This window comes from Anomaloglossus baeobatrachus, chromosome 4 (assembly GCF_048569485.1).
Source record: "Anomaloglossus baeobatrachus isolate aAnoBae1 chromosome 4, aAnoBae1.hap1, whole genome shotgun sequence".
NCBI classification, from domain to species: domain Eukaryota; kingdom Metazoa; phylum Chordata; class Amphibia; order Anura; family Aromobatidae; genus Anomaloglossus; species Anomaloglossus baeobatrachus.
This window is the reverse complement of record NC_134356.1, coordinates 87,630,928-87,645,906: the sequence shown is the minus strand read 5'-3', so window position 1 is coordinate 87,645,906 and position 14,979 is coordinate 87,630,928. Positions and strand designations below refer to the sequence as shown.

At 44.7% G+C, this 14,979-nt stretch overlaps 1 protein-coding gene across 1 annotated transcript in view; it reads right to left on the bottom strand.

Moving 5' to 3' along the window:
• The window catches only part of CXCL14 (C-X-C motif chemokine ligand 14), an 85,841-nt gene that overhangs the window by 36,055 nt on the left and 34,807 nt on the right, over window positions 1-14,979 (bottom strand). The window lies entirely within an intron of this gene.

The window sequence follows — 14,979 nt, the reverse complement described above, 5'->3', positions numbered from 1 at the left end:
TTTTTGCTTTGTAAGCTGAAGCCTACATGCTGCAAGGGTTAACACAGAAAGTTCAGGGCTGCCTTACCTGTCACAATCCCATCTATTTATTTCCTATGTTTGTTTAAAGTAGCAGGACCCTTATCATTGCTCAGACTACAAAGTCACACACATGGCACGCCCTCAGGTGTGATTGACACTTCAATGTCAATGTACAATCTTTACTGAGAGCCTATTGTGGGCTGGACAGCATTCTCAGCTCTGCTACATGGCTAAATCTAGATATTCTGATTGTGTCAGAACCGTTGCACACCGTAATCTAAAGGTCCAGTCACACTAAGCAACTTACCAGAGATCCCAACAGGCTGGTAACAAAGGTAAATATCGGGTAACCAAGGACAGGGCTTCTTGGTTACCCGATGTTTACTGTGGTTACCAGCCTCCGCAGAAGCCGGCTCCTGCTGCCTGCACATTTAGTTGTTGCTGTCTCGCTGTCACACACAGCGATCTCTGCTTCACAGCGGGACAGCAACAACTAAAAAATGGCCCAGGACATTCAGCAACAACCAACGACCTCACAGCAGGGGCCAGGTTGTTGCTGGATGTCACACACAGCAACATCGCTAGCAACGTCACAAAAGTTGTTCGTTAGCAGCGATGTTGCTAGCGATGTTGCTTAGTGTGACGGGGCCTTAAGTGATACATCATTGGATTCAGGATCTCTTTGCCTACATCATGCTGCTTTTAGATAAGGTAGCAAAAACCTGCTGACAGATTCCCTTTAAGCTTCTTTTTCTCACTTATCTGGGAAATATGATCAGCAACATAGATGTGTTTAAAATTGTTTCTTTGTTGCCTAATCAGGGGTATTAACCAGGGGTGGATATACCACTGGTGCAATCTGTGCATCCACACAAGGGCCAAAGAGGTAAGAGGGCCTACTACTACCTCCAAAGCAGCAAGCAACTTCTCTTAGGCCCCCTACACACGTCCGTGAAAAAAACGATCCATTTTTTTCACGTACGTGTTAAAGGGGTGGTTTGCTCCCCGTGTGCCGTGTTTGTGGCACATTCCTGTTGAATTCTTTCCTGGAGAATGGAAAGCCCCGCCTACCTGCATCATCTGGCGCTGTCTGTGGTGCTGAATGACAGCGTCTGGCACAGGCCACACCCCGCTGATGCTGCTTCCGGCCCCCAGTGAAGAAGACGCGTTGTTCAAAATCACTAGGTGTCGGATGCAGGGGACAGCCGCGGCAGAGACTGCAGGACTCGTGGAGGTGAGTATGTGTTTTTTTATTTTTTACAATTCCACGTGTGTTTCTCCGGCGCGAGTCACGTGCACCCGCATCCACACTACTTCCGTGTGGTACGTGTGCGGGCCCGTGCTGCCGGAGAAACACTGACATGCATCCGTGTGGAGCACACGGCACACGTCTGCTCCACACGGAGGCACGGGCCACTGGCAGAACACGTGCGTGCACATATACCCATTGATTTTAATGGGTATACGTGTGCCCGTGTCTCCGGTACATACGGGCACGGACCTAGCACGTACCGGAGACACGGACGTGTGAAGGGGGCCTTATAGACAGAACTATTATACTCTCTTGCACTGGGGCTATTTTCTGTCTATCTGCCACACAGACCTTGATTACAGCGATGTGTCACTTACTGAGCTGTTTGCTGTCATTTTGATGAAATCATTGTTTCTATCAGTTATACAGAGCTCAAGAATATGCTGGACTACCTGGCAGCACATCAAGTAGTCCTGTAATGATAATTTACTACTGATTAAACACTGATTGTACCAAAACTACACTAAGCAGCCAAGTAAGTGATAAACCGCTGGAATCAGGATCTCTGCTCATACATTATGCTGCTCTCAGATTAGGTAGCGAAAGCCTGGTGACAGATTCCCTTTAATCCAATGTCATTGTAAATTTATTGGATGGTGCTAAAGTTCCTGCAGTCTATTAAAAGCAGAAGACACAGAAGATAGAAGTGGTTATTCAACGCTTTTGCGCAATGAGTACTATATACAGTTACATCCATCCATACTGACGATGCTTCTCTAGGATCTGGTGATCACATGATTGTTGGTTGTCTGCTGGCATACAGATCGACTCTCCTAGTGACTTTTTTGATGCATTATGCTATGTTCCCCTGTAACCATGGCTTACAAGCATGGCCCAGTTACAGTAGGAACATTTTTAATTATTTTTTTTTACATATGTGTAAGAAAAAGCCCTACACATATTAGATATCTATATGACTGTAATAACCTGCAGAATTCATTTAATAAATAGTCTGACAGAAAAACAGTAAAGAATATTTTTAAAGAATTACAATGTATAATAATATGTATAATAGAGATAAAGTATATATATATATATATATATATATATATATATATATACAGTCAGGGCCAGAAATATTTGGACAGTGACACAAGTTTTGTTATTTTAGCTGTTTACAAAAACATGTTCAGAAATACAATTATATATATAATATGGGCTGAAAGTGCACACTCCCAGCTGCAATATGAGAGTTTTCACATCCAAATCAGAGAAAGGGTTTAGGAATCATAGCTCTGTAATGCATAGCCTCCTCTTTTTCAAGGGACCAAAAGTAATTGGACAAGGGACTCTAAGGGCTGCAATTAACTCTGAAGGCGTCTCCCTCGTTAACCTGTAATCAATGAAGTAGTTAAAAGGTCTGGGGTTGATTACAGGTGTGTGGTTTTGCATTTGGAAGCTGTTGCTGTGACCAGACAACATGCGGTCTAAGGAACTCTCAATTGAGGTGAAGCAGAACATCCTGAGGCTGAAAAAAAAGAAAAAATCCATCAGAGAGATAGCAGACATGCTTGGAGTAGCAAAATCAACAGTCGGGTACATTCTGAGAAAAAAGGAATTGACTGGTGAGCTTGGGAACTCAAAAAGGCCTGGGCGTCCATGGATGACAACAGTGGTGGATGATCGCCGCATACTTTCTTTGGTGAAGAAGAACCCGTTCACAACATCAACTGAAGACCAGAACACTCTCAGTGAAGTAGGTGTATCTGTCTCTAAGTCAACAGTAAAGAGAAGACTCCATGAAAGTAAATACAAAGGGTTCACATCTAGATGCAAACCATTCATCAATTCCAAAAATAGACAGGCCAGAGTTAAATTTGCTGAAAAACACCTCATGAAGCCAGCTCAGTTCTGGAAAAGTATTCTATGGACAGATGAGACCAAGATCAACCTGTACCAGAATGATGGGAAGAAAAAAGTTTGGAGAAGAAAGGGAACGGCACATGATCCAAGGCACACCACATCCTATGTAAAACATGGTGGAGGCAACGTGATGGCATGGGCATGCATGGCTTTCCATGGCACTGGGTCACTTGTGTTTATTGATGACATAACAGCAGACAAGAGTAGCCGGATGAATTCTGAAGTGTACCGGGATATACTTTCAGCCCAGATTCAGCCAAATGCCGCAACGTTGATCAGACGGCGCTTCATAGTACAGATGGACAATGACCCCAAGCATACAGCCAAAGCTACCCAGGAGTTCATGAGTGCAAAAAAGTGGAACATTCTGCAATGGCCAAGTCAATCACCAGATCTTAACCCAATTGAGCATGCATTTCACTTGCTCAAATCCAGACTTAAGACGGAAAGACCCACAAACAAGCAAGACCTGAAGGCTGCAGCTGTAAAGGCCTGGCAAAGCATTAAGAAGGAGAAAACCCAGCGTTTGGTGATGTCCATGGGTTCCAGACTTAAGGCAGTGATTGCCTCCAAAGGATTCGCAACAAAATATTGTAAATAAAAATATTTTGTTTGGGTTTGGCTTATTTGTCCAATTACTTTTGACCTCCTAAAATGTGGAGTGTTTGTAAAGAAATGTGTACAATTCCTACAATTTCTATCAGATATTTTTGTTCAAACCTTCAAATTAAACGTTACAATCTGCACTTGAATTCTGTTGTAGAGGTTTCATTTCAAATCCAATGTGGTGGCATGCAGAGCCCAACTCGCGAATATTGTGTCACTGTCCAAATATTTCTGGACCTAACTGTATATATATATATATATATATATATTAGAAGGTGGCCCGATTCTACGCATCGGGTATTCTAGAATTTACGTATTGTGTAGTTCATGTATGATTTTTGTTATATGTATATATATATATATATATATATATATATATATATATATATATATATATATATATGTTGTTGTGTGTAGTTACCAAGTGTTTGTGTAGGGCGCTGTACATGTTCTGGGTGTTGTCTGGGTGTGACGGGGGGTGAGAGCGGTGTTGTATGTGTGTTGCGTGTGTTGCGTTGTTTGTGGAGTGCTGTGTGTCTGTAGCGTTGTGTGTGTGTGTGTTGCGCGGTTTGTGTGTGTGTGGTGTGTTTTGGGGGAGGTTTGTTTTGTGCAATGTGTGTTGTGCGGTATGTGCGTATATTTGTGTGTGCCGCGGTGTTTGTGTGTTGGGTGTTGTGTGTGTGCAGCGTTGTCTGTGTGTGTGGGTGTCTGTGTAGGGCAGTTGTTTGTGGTTCCCAGTGTGTGTGGTGTGTTGTGCAGTGCGCGCGCGTGTGTGTGTGTGTGTGTTGGGGGGAGGTGTGCACTTCCCATCGTGCTCCATCCCCCATTCAGCGCACTCCCCATCGTGCTCCATCCCCTATGCTGCGCACCCCCCATCGTGCTCCATCTCCCATGCTGCGCACTCCCAAACGTGCTCCATCCGCCATGCTGCGCACTCCCAAACGTGCTCCATCCACCATGCTGCGCACTCCCAAACGTGCTCCATTCGCCATGCTGCGCACTCCCAAACGTGCTCCATCCGCCATACTCCGCACTCCCCATCGTGCTCCATCCCACATGCAGCGCACTCCCCATCGTGTTCCATCCCCTATGCTGCGCACCCCCCATCGTGCTCCATCTCCCATGCTGCGCACTCCCAAACGTGCTCCATCCCCCATGCTGCGCACTCACAAACGTGCTCCATCCGCCATGCTGCGCACTCCCAAACGTGCTCCATCCGCCATGCTGCGCACTCCCAAACGTGCTCCATCCGCCATGCTGTGCACTCCCAAACGTGCTCCATCCCCCATGCTGCGCACTCCCAAACGTGCTCCATCCGCCATGCTGGGTTTGCGGCGTACGCTGATGTGGGCTCCCGGGGGTACAGTACTCACCTGGGAGTCGTAGCTCCGTGACCGTGTCTGTTCGGGGAATGCGTGGGGGGGCGGGGCCAGAGCTAGCGTGCATTGCGTGAGGGGGGCGGGGCGTGGCCGAGTTGCCAATGCCTGCAGGGTGCCGGGGCGAGAGGCCAATCTGTGGGGGGGCGGAGCCTGGGCGAGCGGCTGGCCAATCCGTGTGGGGGCGCAGCCTGGGCGACCGGCCAATACGTGCGGGGGGGCGGGGCCATATCGAGCCAGCGGCCAATCAGCTTTGTGTCACCGTAAGGACACAATTTTGGAGCAAGACAGACAGACAGACAGACAGATAGACAGACAGACAGACAGAATAAGGCAATTATATATATAGATATACATAAATATATATATATATATATATATAAATGATAAAATGCTAAAATAAAGATAAATTATAAGATAAAATAAAGATAAAATATAACATAAAAATGCTCACAATTACATGGTGATTTGTATGTACTCCAAAACAGCTCTAAACAGAGGATGGTTAGCCATTAGAGCCCTGTCCATCTTGGTTATTAAGGGGTTAAATGAACAATTCAGATTTGGAAAATCAGAAATGACATTGACGACACATTATTCCTCTTCCTATATTGCTCTCCTCTAACACAGGCAGGACATAAAGAAACAAATCCTATGATCTGTCAACACCAACAGATGTGGGTAAATGCTTTGCATGCCAGCCTTGCTGCATCACCGCTAGCCTGCCCTTTTATAGTTAGGAAAACATGACCACTCCATTACATAATGTCCTTGCCTTTCGCTTCATTCATAATATAGGTTGTTCTATTTATATTTTCCCAAGGCAAATCTGGTCACATAAAGCTCTGTAGACATGCTTTCCTGCCGCGAGAGCCCTCAATATCTTAATATAAAGAGCTTGCTATGGCTATAGTTCTTCAAGGAATTATATGTAAGCTCACATATAACATTCAAGAAAAAGCAAGCAATGAACAAAAAAGAAATAGAACTAATATATAACTAATTTATAAGAATCTTCCACTGCAAAACTTTGCATGGACCTAAAATCTCTGCAATTGTAGATGAGTAAATAGGTGTATGAAATTCGAATGTATCACGAATTTCATGTAACATTCAGATTTACTACAATTTCTCATAATTCAATTCTCCTTTATCTAGCAAACGTCAATTGATAAAAGGGCTAAAGCTCATTAAAGGTTATACTCCCTGAGACTAGCCCCCCTTCACCTGTACTGCCACCACTCCTCTCCATCGGTCCTTCACTTGTCCCCTCCGGTCAGTCTGTGTATCTTCAACCACTAGGCCTCTATAACAGCCAAAGGGGGTAAAAGGCGCGACAATAACATGACACATTACGTCCCCTGTGACTGTGTAAGGGATAGTACTGGAAAATACACAGAGGTAAGAGTGACCAGAGTGAGCGAGCAGAGGAACTGGCTGGAATCTGTGGCTGTGGAACTGGTGAGGAACAGGCAAGTATAAACTTTTGTTCTTTTTTCATTTCTTCTAAATACTACAAAGCAAAGCATAAAAAGGGTCTTTTTATGAAAATGGATAATTTGAGTTAAAGGGGTATGCCAGGGAGATACAAAAAAAATATTCCAATGTCCCTACCCTCATAAACTATAAAGATAAGACACCCAGTGCAGTCTTATATCCTGACAATACCTGTAATTCAGTGTGACCCGACAGCTGCTCCCTGCTTTACCCCCTCCCCTCTGGGACATTACATCACACATCAGTAGCCTGCTCCCTACTGTTAGTAACAATCAGCCCCCTGATAACATCTGCTTCTGTGTTGAGGAAGATGCCATGCCCACTGTTATTGAACTGCACAGAAACTGATATTATCATGTTACTGATAGGCAGGGAGCAGGTCACGCCTCCTGATGTGTGATGTAACTTCCCAGAAAGCAGGGGGAGCAGCAGGGAGCCGCTGACCGATCACACTGAATTACAGGTATTGTGAGGATATAGGACTTTATTGAGCATCTCATCTTTATAGTTTATGAAGGCAGGGACAGTAAAAGAATTTTCATCTCCTCGGAGTACTCCTTTAATCTGACTGAATAGAATTTCAGAATATTAGCTAATCTCTATATATTGCTCATTAACCAATTCAATTACTTAGTTGTAAAAATTGGAGCAGTAGCAAATGATTAGACAGCAATACTGAAAGTAACTTTATTCCTCCCAGAATCCACTAGCTTTCAGTCATAGAGGCATGCACGGAGCAGCTACAGTCATTGCCACTATATACTGTGAGCACACTCCAGATCTTTAATTGCCAGCTTGCTCTTCAGTGTATCTGTGCACAATGAGCTGTCAAAGTGCTGGAGCATGCTTAAAGCTGCCACTCAGAATGCTGTGAGCTGAAGCTGCTCCAGGCCCATCTGAATTACTTAAATCCAGCGGCTCCTGGGAGGAATAAGGTTCATCTTCTCACAGTAGCCGCACTTTAAATAAGGAGGCCAGACAGCACTGAAATGTTATTAACATGCAGTTTTACCCTCATAGCATTTAGGGACATGACAGGTTTACTTTAAACAATTTGCATCATTTGCATATTTTTAGGTGTGTGAGGGCAGTAACTTCCATTTGGTCCCTTAAAGGTGCCCAATAATTCAGTGAGGGTTGCAGCGATTTCTAAAACTACCTGTCAATTCACAGCTGAAGTCAATCCCAAAATTATTACACCGATTGCCATTGCAGCAGGGCAATCAAGAAGAGCTGGGCAAAGTGCCAGAATTTGCGCATTTAATCAATGTGCCACCTCTGAGGCAGCTGCATAATGCTTTTTTAAGGTTGGGAAGAGCCAAATAACCATGGGCCTTCTCAGCCTGACAATACCAGCCACCAGCTATCTGCTTTACCTTGGCTAGTTATCAAAAATAGGCAGAACATCACGTCATTTTTTATTTATTGATTTTGCTTACAGCAGTGCACAGACATGTTCTGCATGCAATACATTATTAGCGTTTGAACAGTATCTGAACTCCTAACTCGGATACTAACTTTTCTTTTAAAAGTCTGTGTTTGAGTTCAAGCCCCGGACACCTGGTATCTGGTATGAACCCTGAACTTTACTGAGGATCTTTGAAATATTCACATTTTATGATTGATTTAGTTTTTTGTCATAGTCTATTACTGAGCTCTATGTATAAGCCGTTCTCCATGCACCATCTAAAGGATTTCAAGATGTTGCTTCGGGTTTTTTATGAAGCCAAAATGAAACAAGACGATTGCTGTCAGCATATGTTATAGATAAGATCACCTATTATTGCATTATTTGGCTTCCATTGCTTTGCTCCTTTATTTATTCTGACATTTGGTTCAATATCAGAGTAAACCACATGGAGTAAATATGTTTTCCTTGGACATCAGCATGCCAGATTGAGATTGAAATTTTAGCAATATTTTCAGAAGTAACTGGTCAGTAATACAAGAGCAGATAGAAAAGTAGGAACATTTGTGGTAATTATCACTTACATAACAAAGGTTCTGCAACATCATACTGGTTTACACAAATCTATCAAGTGAGAAAAATGGGTTTGGATAGATACTGCCATTTGTGATAGAGCTGTATGTTAAAGGGTTAACAAAAAGTCACTGACCCCATTAAATTGCTACGTTTGCATGAATAAACTCTACTCAGTGCAAACCTTAGAAGCAGGAAGAAAGTGGCCCTAGTTGCATCTTCAGTTCCTGTGCCAGTTATAGGGAATCTGTCACCAAGTTTTTGCTATCTGATCCAAGGGCAGCATAGTATAGGAAAAGAAACCCTGATTCCAATGATGTATCACTTATTTTACTGGGTGCCTCAGTTGTGACAAATTCAAAGTTCTTAGATGTAGCAGAACTCAGCTAACCCCGCCCCCACCAGGCTCTCTATGTACATTGTCTATTGAGAGTAAGCTGCTTATCACAGGAGAGGGTGTGGTGGGGCACAGGTTTGCATGTTCTGTTGTCCAGGTGTGATAATTACCTAGTGATGAAAACTTCATTATAAGTAAACAGAGCACAGTGTGATAAGAGACACATTGCTGAATTCTGTGTTTAAACCCCTACCATCTGCTTTCCTCAGATTATATAGTAAAAATCTGCTTACACTTTCCCTTTAATCACATAATTCAAGATGTCATTATTTAGGTAGAGGAGATTGTAGTCAGAAGTAGCCATTGCTTGTGTGGCGTGAACTGACAATGCAAAATAGAGGAAAGTTGCCATTTATGTGCAGGGAGGTGAGGGAACTTGCGGCTCATAAATTCTAAACTTGCACTGTAATTAATAGAAGGTAATTTTATAGAATCTGGTGAATTATATCCACTAAATGACCTAGAACTGGAATAAGGGACTTTTTATGCTACCCTAGCACATAATTGAATTATGTTTATAGTCTCCCTTCCTTCCTTCGTAGGTTGAATTAAAAAATCTGCAGTAAAAATCCAACCCCAGTTCTAATGAACAAACTATTAAGCTAGTCTTATGCTGTAGAGCTGAATGAGATAGCAGAGGAAATATTAGAACCACTCTTCATAAATTTTGAAAATTTTTGGAGAACAGGAGAAGTTCCAGAAGACTGGAGAAGAGCAAATGGTGTCCCTATCTTCAAAAAGAGGAAGAAGGTGGACCCAGGGAACTACAGGCCTGTGAGTCTGACTTCCATACCAGGAAAGATCTTTGAACAAATTATTAAACAACATTTATGCAGGTACCTGGATGAGAATGAAGTGATTAACCAGAGCCAGCATGGGTTTGTAACTAATAAGTCATGTCAGACTAACTTAATTTCCTTCTATGACAAAATCACTGACTGGGTGGATAAGGGAAATGCAGTAGATATAGTATATCTTAATTCAGTAAAGCATTTGACAAAGTATCTCATACAATACTTATTGAACAAATGACCAAGTGTGGAATGGACAAGTTAACTGTTAGATGGATTCGTAACTGGCTTAGGGATCGGCGTCAAAGAGTGGTAATAAATGGCTGCACATCCAGTTGGAAGACTGTCTCAAGTGGGGTACCACAAGGCTCTGTCCTGGGCCCCATGTTGTTCAACATCTTTATCAATGATTTAGATGAAGGTATTAAGGGTAAACTGGTTAAATTTGCTGATGACACAAAGCTAGGAAGAATAGCTAATAGAGGGAGAGGATTCTAAACAAGCTTGAACAATGGGCAGAAACTAATAGAATGGTTTTTAACAGGGAGAAATGCAAAGTCATACACCTTGGCAAGAATAATGAATAGAGCATATACAGCATGGGAGGAATAGAGCTATCCAACAGCATGTGTGAAAAAGACTTAGGTATACTAATAGATCACAGACTGAACATGAGTCAACAGTGTGACACAGCAGCAAAAAAAGCAAACACCATTCTAGGATGTATTAACAGAAGCATACAGTTTAGATCACGTGAAGTCATTATCCCCCTTTACTCCTCTTTGGTCAGACCTCATCTTGAATACTGTGTCCAGTTCTGGGCACCACATTTTAAAAAAGACATCAACAAACTGGAGCAAGTTCAAAGAAGAGTGACCAGAATGGTGACTGGTCTGCAAACCATGTCCTATGAGGAATGGTTACAGGATTTAGGATTGTTTAGCTTGCAAAAGAGAAGACTGAGAGGAGACTTAAAAGCTGTGTACAAATATCTCAAAGGCTGTCACACTGTAGAGGGATCAGTTTTATTCTCATTTTCACAAGGAAAGACTAGAAGCAATAGGATGAAACTGATGGGGAGGAGACACAGATTAGATATTAGAAAAAACTTTTTGACAGTGAGGGTGATCAATGAGTGGAACAGGCTGCCACGAGAGGTTGTGAGTTCTCCTTCAATGGAAGTCTTTAAAAAGAGGTTGGACGGACATCTGTCTGGGATGATTTAGTGAATTCTGCTTAGAGCAGGGGGTTGGACTAGATGACCCAGGAGGTCCATTCCAACCCTAATATTCTATGATTCTATGATTCTATCAGAAAAACCTTAGAAAAACTGATGATTTTGGTTGGATTGGTTGATGCTCTCCATTGAGTGATGATGTTCAATATGTCCCACCCTTTGAGTGAATGCGTCATAGTGTCTGGCAATCTCTAATTTCGCCCTTTCTATTAAAATCAAGAACCTTTGGAGGTACCAGAGTTGTGACTATATAATGGCTATGTAAAACCAATCCAAAGGTATATCGATGACATCAACCAAATCCTTGCTTTGTGATGCCAAAGTCGAAAAGAGAATATTATGTGTATACAAATGAATGTTTGGCTAACAGCAGAGTCACGGTCCTTGGCTAACAGTAGAGTCATGGTCTTCAACAACGAGACATTGACTAACTTACAGGAGATATCTCTAAACGGAAATGAGAAGCCATTTTCTTCCATCTGGAACATAACTATTTATTTGAGTTATTGGAAAACATATCATAACTGTACGGTATTTTCTGTGTTTTTATGGAAGGTTTAAGCTCCAGTCAACTATTAACATGCAGTAATATATCCCTGTGACATACGGTAGATATTTAACCCCAGTGCCAAATAGATACTTCTATTGTGGCACCCCAGGGTTGCCACACAAAGGGTTAACTTCCCACACACAACACCAAGACCTCCTGGCCAGAAGGGGGAGACCAAGCTGCTTCCCTGTACATTCTGCTGGGGGGGAGGAAATGGTCAGGAGTAGTTTCAGTTTGGAAGTTGAGTGCAGAGCACTGAGGAGACAGGATCTCTGTAGGTTGGAAGCTGGCTTTAGCTCACCTCAGGATCCACTGACCAATTCCAGGCCTAGCTGAGGGTCTGAGGGAAGGAGAAAGCGTACACAGAGGAACATTCCTGGGAGACAGAGCATTGCTGAGTTCATCCCAGTGGAGCACACAGAACGGATGCTGGATCCGAGACTGCAGGTTACATACTGCACAGTTACCACCAGAGAAGTGAAGATTCCAGATCTTTCACCTGTACCACAGACACAAGCAACATAGGAGAGTTCAGGAACATACTAGGAAGGACTCGAGTTGCCTGTCAGGTCGGTACCGAGGAGCACAGGGCCGGCTGCATAGTTCACGCAGCAGCAGGGCCACAGACACACAGTGCAGGCAAGGAAGCCAAAACGGCCCGGCTGGGTGGGAGAAACCCTGAACCCCTCACAGACTCCGTGGACAGTACTCTGCTGAATACCATCATCAGTAAAGGACAAAGAAACTGCAAAACCGTGAGTCTGCCTGTTTATTGTGCTCGTGTCCTGCACTCCCCCCATAGACTAACACACTGCCCCGGGGAAAAGGCTCTACCCGTGGGGAGCCGTCCCATCTCAAGCTGCCTTCCATCACCCCGGAGGTTCTGCAGCAGCGGTGGTCATCTCTGATCACATTCCACGGGTGGCGTCACGAACACAACCCCCCTTTTTATTGTGGAACCAGGGAGCACAGACCGGGTCACGACACCGTGGCCCCCTTTCCAGAAGCAACCCCTTGGCCCGGTTCTGGGTATCCCCTTAACCCCTGGCGACACAACTTTTGGCGTCACGAACAGGATGCGGACTGGACCCGGCTGCAACCCGGGTGACGTGCGCCTGTAAAGACTTATTGCGTAGCATAAAAGACTTGCCCTGTGAATTGTTGCAACAAAGAACGGACTTTAAACTTTGCAAAGATACCTGGAAAACCCAAAACATCATTGGTAAAATTTTCCAGGCGCCATCTTTAATCACGCCATTACCTGCTACGCGCGGGAAAACATCGCGCTTAAACTAAGACTCCGCCCACTGCTTGCAGAGGAGGTGCGCTCGGTGCTGCGACCTGAACGAAAACGCAGAAAAGTGTCCCAGGCTTGCTGTCAAGAAGACTGGTGAAATTAACTAAGGGGGCGCAAAGATGTCGCAGCAGGGAGACGCTGTTGTACCCGGCGGTGCAGCGGCACCTATCATGCCGTTCCTGATGCCGTACACCCCGGGTGCAGTGTGGCTGCCGCAGTACTCAGGTGAGCCCAACACACTTAATGACTTTATCGGAAAGCTAAAAATCTACTACAGCATGTACCCCCTGACAGAAGCTCAGCGTGTTGGTATGCTTATGGGACAGTTAACCGGCAATGCCCAGCGGGAGGCTACATCCTGGCCGGACGATGCAAAGGACACTGTAGAGCATATAATAGCTGGACTAAAAGCAGCTTTTGAATCCACTGCTGGCAGCCGGGCTAAAATGAGGTTCTTTGGATGCAAGCAAAAACCTAGAGAGAGCGCAAGAGACTTTGCCTTAAACTTGCAGGAGGCGCTCAGAGCACTTAAATTAGCAGAACCTGCCTTAGCCCCTGGAGCAGATAAGCTGCTGATAGACCAATTCCTGGATGGACTCTCGTCCCCTTCCCACCGGGGACAACTGAGCATGATGGTGATCCAGGATCCAGGACTAACATTTGCCCAGCTAAAGGATAGAGCCATCCGCCTCCAGCAGGTGGAGGAGCCGCAGGATATAGACTCTGTTCAACACCTTACAGTGGCACCCCAGCAGCCAGTAGTGCCGGTGACATCGGCCATGTCAGCGGCTGCTGCTAACCACCTGGAGCCGATCACTAATGAGGCTCTACATCAAAAGCTTGAAGCCCTTACAGACACTGTTGCTTCCATGGCTAGAATCGTCCAGGAGCTGCGTGGATCCAAGTCTGCACCCAAGATTGAGCTGGCGACCAGCAAGGAGGATGTCCCATGGATGAGGCCTAGGAGATACCAAGCGACGAGAGGACGACCCAGCGACCGCTACCAGCCGGATGGACAGCCCATTTGCCGCCGTTGCAATGAGCCAGGTCACTTTGCCCGTGAATGTGCTTTAAATGGGGATCCCCTGGGGAGGCGGGCCGCTCCTCAGGAATGAACTCTCAAGGTCCCTCACCCTGGCACGACAAGTATGTGGGGGGACGTCCAGTCATCCCCATCGTGCTGGATGGCATTCCGCTCAACGCCTTGCTGGACACTGGTTCCCAAATAACATCAATTCCGCATGTCCTTTATAAGAGGTACTGGGCTGATTCAGACGTTAGCAGTGGTCCATCTAATGTTGCATTGAATATATGGGCTAGCAATGGTGAATTAGTACCACAGGTTGGTTTCAGAGAAATGACCATTAAGATTGGGAGAGTAGAATTGCAGAATCAGGGTATTATCATTGTTGATGTTGACCGACGAGAACGTGAACCAACTATGCTGCTAGGAATGAATGTAATTGAAAATTGTTTTGCAGAGGTAATTACTGTCTTGCAGCAGATCGTCGAGACTGCCAAACCTGGGCAACAGAGACTCCTGCAGAAGGAAATTAAAGCCTTGATGCTGAAGCAGCAGGTAGAAATGTCAGGAGGTGAAATTGGCAGTGCAAGGGTAAGTGACCCAATACCTATTGTAATTCCTCCCAAAACTGAAATGCTGGTCTGGTGTAGAGCCGCAATAGGCATCAGAGGGCGAGACTATCAGGCCCTGGTAGAACCTGTGTACTCAGACAGTAGGCCCACTGTATTGACGGCCAGAGGAATAGTTGAGGTACACAGGGGGAGAGTGCCAATACGCCTTCTAAATTGTGGGGAAGATGAGGTCACCCTACCAAAGTATGCTACCATGGCTAAGCTATATACGGTTGATAACAACGCCATCACCACCGTTGAGCCCTTGAAGCCGTCAAGTCAGGCGGAAGACAATGGCTCAGAGGGAAAGCTGGAGGATTGGTGCCAAAAGCTACATGTAGGCACCGATTCTACACCCTCCCATCAAAAGCATGGAGTATACAGGGTAGTGAAAGAATATGAACAAATATTCAGCA